Genomic DNA, 9647 nt, shown 5'->3' with positions numbered 1-9647 from the left:
TCACTGTCCCTGGAGGGTTTCAAGAAATGATTGAATTTAGCACTTAGTGCCATACTCAAGCTGACAAGGTGGTGATCAGTCACAGATTGGTCTTGATCTCAGAGACCCTTTCCAACCCAAAAGATTCTGAGATTCTGCAATAGGAAGAGAAGCTGTTCTTTGGGTTCACTGGCATCTCCTTGCAGAACTTTATTCATCAAGGTTAGAGAATCTGCTAGTCCTGCTAGACTAGCTGGAAATGAGTTATAAAATTGCTATCTTAAGTAATCAGTACTTAGTTGTGCTTAAAAATGCCCATTTAGTCAGACTCAAATCTTCTGTGCTTACCAAGGCTGTCACCAAATTGCATATTTATTTCATTAGGCTTAAGGAATCCCAAACCCATACAATTAAGAGAAACAGGTAATACTTTACCTCCCCCCTTTCCATATTCATGAATTGAGTAAATACCCAAAGACAAGTGCCATGCAATGGTGAATGTTTATCTGTTAAATGCTTCAAGTGCCATTCATTTGGCACTTTCTGGCTTGTAGATGTTCCATTCACCTGCTGCCCTGATGACAGTCCTTTGAATTATCCTGAGCAAATGCTGAATGAACAATGACCCTGTGCAGCTCTGTGAGGGCCTGATGTACCCTTTTGTTTTTTTGTCCACCTCTCCTTTGACACTGTTTGCTTCTTAGTGCTCTCTGCCTGACCCATTTTCTTTGTGAGATTCAACTGCACGTGAATGCTTTCCTTCAAGCTCATGAAAATAAAGCTTGCCTCCTTTCCTCACACCATTCCATATAAACTCTGGTGTACATTCTACTTGGGCACATGGAAGGGTTCTTTCAGATTTTTTGGGGAAAAGTTGTGGGTGGCACAGAAAATAGGATATAGCCAAAACCATGCTAGCTAGTGACTTACATGTGTTGAAAAATACTAAAAATACTCTCAGAGAAGTGTTAGTGTGATGAGGAAAAAGGGGGACTAGTACTTCTAAAATCTATGCCTAGCACTTGGTACCACCTGAGGTAATTTTTCAGCCTCTCTATCTCATTTTATACCTAAACTATTACCTATTCCATTGATTATCCCAGGTTTTAATTAACCCTATTTGTAAACAACTAGGGAAAAATGTTGTAAAATGCACTTAGAAAATTAAAGAACCATTAAGAAAGCTTATCTGAAAACTTTTGGCTAAGGGCTTTCAGCCCTGCCTTTTTTTCAAGATGCTGCCAGCAAGAAAAGAAGTGATCCCTCAGTGAATTACAAGTCCCCAGTGGATGTATTCTTAGAGGTCTTTGGGTACAACATGATAACAGGATTTTCTAATGCACTGCCTCATGCATTGGAGAGAAAATTTGGGCATCATAATCTGATTAAAAAAGACACATCCAAGGCTGTAGTTTGAAATATATACAAATCCATAAACCTCCTTTTAGATGCTGCTGTTTTTCAGCCCCTCCTGTGCCACAGGGGCAGAAAGCAGCTTGCTCTCAGCTCTGTGCCCCACCTCCTCCAGTGCAGGCAGGGCAGGCTGCTGCTTTGTCCCACATCACACATAGACACCAAAATCCCCCTTAGTCTGTCTGGGAGAAAGCTGCTTGTCCTTATACATCATGTGGAGAGATGAAGCCATCAGAAATCCACCATGGTTTGTAGGATGTGGGGCCACAGATGGTTTTTAATTATTTATGTCATGTTCTCAGGCAAAGACTATTTTTTCAGTGGCAAAAGAGCACCTGGAAAGCACCAAAGATTAAGCTTATGTTCAAGGAGATGGGTAAATATATCTTAATAATTGTTTATCTTTCCACACTAAAAGTATAAGTGTGTGGTCTGTGTTTATCATCCCCCTCTTGCTGTCAGGGGTAGGTGGCAGAACTTTACACAGGATAAAAAAGCATTTTTCTGTAGGAAAAAAACCTCCCATGTGTAGAACTACATCCAGAATTTTCCAAATGTAAGAAAATCCTAAAGAGCCAAGCAAAATCACGTCTGATTCATGTTTCAAGCTCTTCTAGCTGGAATGACTTATTCCATAGTTGGGATATAGCGTTTTAGAAAAAAAATCTACAGTCACATTTAAGCACATGGAGACTGACGAATGATTATAAATAGTAAATTCCCACCTCTCCTATAAGGATGCATAAAGTAGAGCTCAGCAGCAGGTAAAGTTACTGTGCAAATTGACCAGGCTGAGCAAATTATGTCATAAGTGATCATTGTTCTGGTGGAGAGCCAATACCACTATTTTTTTTAAAAGGAAGCAAGTGCCTTAGGATTTTAATGAAACCCGAAGTCTTTAGGGAAGATAATCAAAAAAGAAAAAAAAAAATACACTTTCAATGACCTCATGACATGTGTCAGAAATGTTCTTATAATCCAAGCAAACTGTAAATAAAAACACTAAAATCATCGTAAAAGGACTGCAGATAAGTTATATTAGGGTTCTGTCGAGGGTCCACCAAACCATTGCCTGCTTTTTAACTTTAAATTGAAAGAAAGACATCTGTTCATAGAACAGTCAAGGCCCTGAAAGGGTTTCAGCATATGGTGATGCTTTATTTTTTGAACAATTGCTGTGTGATGCTCTGGGAGCTCTCTCCTTCCCTGCCAGTAGTTGTCCTGGGGCAGTTTTGGTATAAAACTGTGCTTTCCATGACACAAAATCCTCCCTGGAGCTTGGTGGCTCACATCTGACTCATCAGCATCCCTGCTCACAGTGAAATAATCTCAAATTCGCTGCTGGAAGCTCCCTGGGGGCCCAGGAGCCCCACTTGCCCCACCAGCAGCCTGGGGAAGGTGGGCAGTGACCCTGTGAACCAAGAAGTGGCTACGACTTCTGCACAAGGCAAACACAGCTGCACAGAGGAGTGAAGAGGCAAACTGGCACCTGAGCCAGGAGCAGACTCTGCCAGCACCTAACCAGTCTCTGGGCAGCACGCTCCATGGCTGGGTACAGTTGGAGTTGGAATATTCCTCCCTGTCTCCCCCACGGCCACATCCACCAGGCACTGCTGAAGATCATCATGCCAAATGGAAGGCAGCTTTTTCTTGTACTCTGGGACTTGGCGAGGATTGTGACTGATGAATAAGGCAAAGGTGAAATCAGAAACTAAGGACCTGGAGTTTAACTTGGCCTCTCCCCACCCTGCAGCATGCAGTATGGTCCTACTTTGGCTTGCTAGGGTGCATTTTCTTTCCTCTGCTGGTCTCCACCTTCCTCATTCTTCTTCCTCTGTCCCATGTCCCTTTGACGTTTCCAGTCATCTAGAGACCGAGGCCCCTGCCTGGCACTACAACACAGGGACAATGAAGATCATTAATTTCTCATGGGCTGGGAAACTACTGTAAAGTAGAGTGACCTGATCGCATCCCAGATGTTGTCCTGCCTGGGGCCCTGGTAGGTATCTGCCATCTGGGAGAGCAGGAGCCTTAAACAGGCTTTTAATACCAACCAGCTCTGATGGGAGGGTTATGGATGGGACAGTGAATAAAGATTGGGGTTTCATCCACTTTTCATTATCACCTCTTGCCTACACTTGGTTCCTGCTGGGTTTGGTGGAAGCACTGTCTCTTCCAGTGAATTTGCCCAGAATATTAGACTAATCCTTTTTCTTTCTGATAAAGATCACTAGAGTAAAAGCAACTGTAGATGAATATTCTCTTTCAGTTGGAAAAGTACTTGAAGAATTTGATAATGACTCTCTTGTGCAGTACACTCATTTTCAAAATGCTGCCTGCTCATTATTAATTTTTCTCTTGCACATCCAAATCAACACATGTATAGTAATTGTGTAGTGTATTTGTTGGTGAACTAAATAAGCTTTCATTTATGTGTTTAGTATTTCAGGTTTTGTTGAACCACCTTATGTCAACAAAGTACACTCCTTCATGATTGCCATTTTTTGGTATGGATTTCAGAGTCAGATGTCTTTTTGGTATCTGCTGTCTCAATGAAGCAGCTCAGTCACAGGTCAAATGACATCAATAAGATCATCAACCTTCATCAATATTTGGATACTCACTTAAGGATAGAATAAAGGGCCTTGATTCCCTATGCTCTGTGTTTCCAAAAGAGTACATACATCCTCAAGGGCGTTCCAAGTTTGTCATTCAAAAATGAAGATACCTAATGCCTTTGAAACGGAAAATTTTGAAATTTACAGCTCCTTGATAATTTTTTCAAATCTGGGTAAGGAAGTCAGTTGTAACAGTGAAACATCTGCTAAGCTTAAATAGCCCTTCTCTGGTTGCTGATTTCATACACAAGTAAATAAATATTTTTTGCAATCTGTCTCACCTCCCTCAGCTTTGTAGAGTACATATGCACAGAGATTAACTTTGTTAAACAGTACAGGCAGGAAACCGACTTTCTGCAAGTGCCAAATTCAAACTCTCAAACTGTTTATTAAAGAAGGGACTTGGCTTCCCTACATTTCTCCACTGATGATTCGGTTCTCTGGAGCTAATGACAGCTTGCAGCTTTACACCAAATATCCTCTTGTGATTTAACCCCAGTCAGCAATTAGGCACCACACAGCTGCTCACTCACTCCCTACCCCAGTGGGATGGGGAGAAGAGAATGGGAAGGATAAAAATGAGAAAAAGAAAGCTTCCAACTTGCACTTTCCCAGACCACTTGCTGGTGGGGTGGGGAGAGGAGCAGAAAAGCATTTGGCTCTGTGTGAGCACTACTCAGCAGTAAGAAAACATCACTGTATTATCAACACTGTTTCCAGCACAAATCCAAACATTGCCCTGTACCAACAACTATGAAAAGAAACATCTCTACCCCAGACAAAACCAGCACACACCTGCACAAGATGCAGCCACGCAGGGACCACTTTTCTGCAGCTCTGGCTGTTTGTGTCCTTAGGGTGGCAGCAACTATCAAAAAAGGTGGGTTTTAGTTTGGGTTTTTGATTTGGTTTGGTTTATTTTCTGGGGAAGGGAGAGGGCACTGGAGAAGCAATCTTAAAATTGGAGAAAATCAGAGACAGGTAATTCTTCAGAATTCCTTCTTTAATCTTCCATTTTCTGCTCAGCAGAATCATTCATGGGCAGATTATTCATTATTAAGCCCTTATTTCAGATCAAACCCGGTACATCAGTAGATTAGGACACTGAGGAAGATTAGCTGCTCACTGTAGGTGGTGGGAGTAAGTTCTTTATCTTATCATTAGCATGGACTTTCATGGGTTTTGATTATAATTATTAATTCTACCAGCAGACTTCCAAGCAGGGATTAAAATGCAGATGGATGTCATTTAAGTTGCATAATGAAGCTGAAAGTGAGGGTTTTGTGGAAGGCAAATCCTCCTTTTTACAACAGTCAATTTAATTTTTTTACTTTTCAAAGTAAAATTGTTGTTTAAAATGGGTTTGTTTACTTTCATATGCTCATAATAGAGTTTTATTAAATATTTTTCCCCTCAAAGAAGGATATTCTGAGTATTCAGGTGAATTTTTAGTCTGATTTGTATAAATTAGATGTAAGATTCTTAAGCAATGTTTCTGCACATCCCTGCATTGTTGTAAGTGGAAGCCAAGCATACAGATGAAGAATTACTGAATTAATTAAAATGAAATAAATCCCTCCTTCTCAATTTCTTTCTTTTTCTCCCCTTCTTTTGTCACTTTTTGATTTTTCTGATTTTTTTTTTTTTTTTTTTCCTCTGTGAATGTGGATTAATGATGTAGTTCTAAATACATTAGAACCCAACAAATTGTCTTAGAATCAAGGTGAACATTCTTAGACCATCAGAAATTGTAAGCTTTCCATATTTATGCATATTATGAAGAAAGCAGCACATAAAGAGTAGACAATATTTCATCAGCAAAAGCCTTTGAGTTATGGTTTTAGACCGAATCCTCATCAAGGCAGGCATCTGCTTCATTTGCTGAAGTGTTTGGGTGCATAAAGAATGATAATAATTTATGCAATTGAAACACTCATAGAAGTCTGACTTTGTGAAATGTAAAATGCAAGAAGGTGAGAAGAAAATACTACCCTGTGAAGAATAGGTAGCCACAGCCTATACAAACAGCTGCAGTGAAGGTGGTTTCTTGGCTGTTTTAAATTTTATAATAATCACATTATTGATATGATGCACCATTTATGACACAGGTAGTGATTACATACTTACCTGTTGATTTCTTTTCTATCACACTTAATTCTTCTTTTTTGTTTGTGTCTTCTATTTCAGATTACATTTCATGCTCTCTGGGGAGGGTTTGGATTTTTGTCATGTTTTTGTACAGCATCTGGCTTAACAGGTCAGGATCTTTTTTGATAGTTTGGCAATTAACTATGAAGATATGCATTTAAAATGCCTGTGAGAGGAGGAATATCTGGTCCTCTGGTTATGTAACAGCTGATGACAGTGTTTTGTAGGCTGAGGAATGGCAGTGTTGTAATGTTTCAAAAAAGGTGAAATTCAGTGGAGGCATTTTAATATGGTAATTTGAATAAATGCTTACAAATATATGCAAATAGTTCATCTAATGTCACACAGAAAGTTAATAGTACACAGAGAGCCTAGTCCTAGTCCTCCCAGACACTGATCTCTAACAGCAAAATATGATCTAGATAATCTGGAACTTCCGACACACTTTTGCTCACTTGTCTAGTTTTTAGTGTTTAATGAAGATAATAGCTCCTTTCTGACACTTTTTGCATGTTTAAACACACAGCTATGCTCACACTCTGTCCAACTCCGTGCTCCCTGGTTCCTGAAAGCCATTTCTTGCTGTTTTCCTGATACATAAAGAACACAGCCTTGGGTGAGCAGCACGAGCAGGGCTCACAAAACTGTCAGGGGAGGATCTGACATGTTATTCTCCCATCTTCTGAGAACATGCTGTTGGGCATGTGCACACAGGCAGGATGAGGTTTGTACCAGAAAAAAAAAACCAGCCAACAATTGAACATTAAGAGTAGTTGAAAAGTTCATTTTCATCAGGATGTATCCCTAATGAGCATAAAAATGTTCATTTTGAGGCAGCAGATGCAGAAAAAATCTAAATAAATTTCCTACAGCTGGTATGGTATAGGGGAATAGAGCCCACATGTATACTTCTCTCCACATAAGTTCTGCTATTAAAACTTATATTTTGCTTTAATGCATTCCTATTTGAGGCATGTTGTAACTAAACAAAAAGTGCACCAGGGATTAAACTACATAGAAAACAAAATATTCACATTACTCATTGTCATCATTTAGCTTAAAATTAACTGAAAACTGGTGCAGATTTTTCTCTGTCTGTTTTCATCACCAAAGAAATTTGAGCTTTTTCTTCTGTGACAAGGTAGCAGAAAATCAATTCTGATCAGTAGATTTACCTGCTTGTTCAGTAGGGTGTTGTAAAGCCTCATGATTTAAGAGCCCTAGCTGCTGCTGTGCATATGTGAGAAATCCAGCTGTATCTCCAAGGTCTGTTAACACTGAAGAATTTTTCTGTGCTGTTCACTCGTCCCAAGGTTTAGGTCATATCTCATCCCTCTGTTAATGATATGATTTTATGGTGCCAAATCCAAGAAGAATTATAACTTTCTTGCCCTCATTGGGACCAAATTCTGCTGCCATTTAAAACTCAGAGCGATTTTTGGAAGTTTTCCATAATTATCAATAGAAGCATAACTTCTTCAAAGGGAACTCAGAAAGCAAATGAAGACTTTGGGAATTTAGATGTTCTATTCATATGCTATTCAACCCCAGCTCTGCAGCATGTTCTGAAAAAACAAATATGCATGGGAGATCTTAGCCCATCCTTCTGTCTCCTATGTTGTCTCAGAAGAATAAGAGTGTGCGTGGCTGGAAGGACTGTCTTTGATCTTACAGCGCCGAAGAGGATTGCTCGATGCACTTGGGGAAGGCAGAATTTGAAGCCACACGAGGGCAGTAATGGAAAGAAGAATGAGGAAAGGCACAAAGACGTTATCCTTACCAGAAGTGAGGGGATTGCAGCAAGGAGGAAAAACAAGGGAACACAGGGAGAAGAGGACGCTGAGAAAGCTGTGTGAAGAAGTTTGGACTTAATAGGAGAGGGAACAGAGCAGAGAATATATTCAGGAGCTGTGTGATATTTGGCTGAGGAAGCTCTAGAGACTTTCAACTAGACCAGAAGAAGAGAAGAATGTGGCTGCCATCATGATAATACACTTGCAGTAACCTTGACTTGAAAAGCTAGTTTTTAACTGTTTCCTTGATGGAATTCTACAAAAGCCTTACCATCTTATGTGGGTTTTTTAAAATGCTTCCCCAGGGCTGGAATGCGCCCTCGAGATATTTTCAGAGCTTTCAACCTGTTTACCAAACTGTTTCCACATGGAAGTTAAAAGTAGAAGATAATTAACATTCAGGTTGTTACATTTGTGTTCTCTCTGTGCCCTTTCCATATGCAGTGAGTAAACTATTGCAGAGAAGGAGGCTTGGTTTAGATTACAAACTCAGACTGAACATGCAACTACAGAATGAGTAAAAATATACACTTAAATATATTCACAGGACAATCTTATTTACACCCTAAAATACTTCCAGAAAGACCTCAAGCTAAGGAAATCATTACAGTATAAACTCTTAAAGAGAAGGATAATGATAAATTATGTTCTGTGTCTCTTTGTTAATGGGAGTATGAGCTAGCAGAGGGATGAGGTAAGTAACTAGCTTTAAATATCTTTTACCTGATGCCAAAATTTGACTCCAGTCAGCAACCAAGTTGGTTCCTCCCTCACCAGCAGGACTGGGCTGGACTGGGGAGGAATCAAAACAGTAAAACCAGAAAACTCACAAGCTGAGAAAAAGACAGTGTAGTAGGTAAAGCAAAAGCCATGCACAGGAGCAAAGCAAACCCAGGAATTCTTTCACTACATCCCATGGGCAGACAGGTGTTCAGCCATCCCCAGGAAAGCAGGGCTTGGGAAGTGATTTAGGAAGACAAATGCCATCACTCCAAATGTTTTCCCTTCTTCCTTCCTCTCCCGACTATATACAGTGAGCATGATGCCATGTCTGGGATGTTCCTTTGGTCATTTTGGGTCACCTGTCCCAGCTGTGTCTCCTCCCCTGCATCCCCGGCTCCCTCACCACTGTGGCTGTACAAGAAGCAGAAACATACCCTGAACATTCCACCTTCTATTCTGCATCATTTACATCATGGCCAGGTCCTATTGTATTCAAAACCATCTTATTAACCACATCCCTCCTTCCCATCCTGTGCTATGCTACACAAACATTGTTGCCTTAACACTGTTGCCATAGATGTCTACAAAATGTCTATGAAATGTCCAAAAATGTTCTCAAAATGTTAATTGAGTTAATTTAGTCCATGACTTTGGGCTCCGTCTGTTATGGTGCTCACTCTGGAGTGGAGAGGTGGTGTGTGTGAGGAGTTACTGGGCACCAAACCAGCTCCCGCTGGGTCACTGCTGCACTGCAGCTGCTTCTTGTAAGGCCCCTCCTCCCTTGGTTGGTGGTTCCTGTTATAGTGACTCCTATAGTGACTCTCCTCCTAACAACAGCTCACGTCTTGGACTACAGCAACTTAAAGGCACATCCATTACAAACTCCACCCCTGGCTCCTGGTACGAGGTTGCAGTGAACTCCTCCCCTGGTCTCCAGGCTGGCTGCAGCAGGGGGCTCCTGCTGGAATCCACC

The 9647-nt window shown here is 40.7% G+C and overlaps 1 long non-coding RNA gene across 2 annotated transcripts; it reads right to left on the bottom strand.

The window, feature by feature from the left end:
• Positions 1–3055: 3055 nt before the first annotated feature.
• Positions 3056–9068, bottom strand: LOC135302145 (uncharacterized). 2 transcript variants are annotated; one of them, XR_010363851.1, is made up of 4 exons: positions 9034–9068; positions 8675–8743; positions 4806–4878; positions 3056–3284 (listed from the first exon to the last, which is right to left on the bottom strand). It is a non-coding gene; the product is annotated as an uncharacterized LOC135302145 (long non-coding RNA). The 2 variants fall into 2 exon arrangements; XR_010363850.1 differs by lacking the exon at positions 9034–9068 and having other exon boundaries at positions 8675–8796.
• Positions 9069–9647: the final 579 nt, after the last annotated feature.

The sequence above is a fragment of the Passer domesticus genome, chromosome 6 (assembly GCF_036417665.1).
Source record: "Passer domesticus isolate bPasDom1 chromosome 6, bPasDom1.hap1, whole genome shotgun sequence".
Lineage (NCBI taxonomy): Eukaryota > Metazoa > Chordata > Aves > Passeriformes > Passeridae > Passer > Passer domesticus.
The sequence above is the reverse complement of the archived record's forward strand: the minus strand, read 5'-3'. Positions and strand labels throughout refer to the sequence as shown.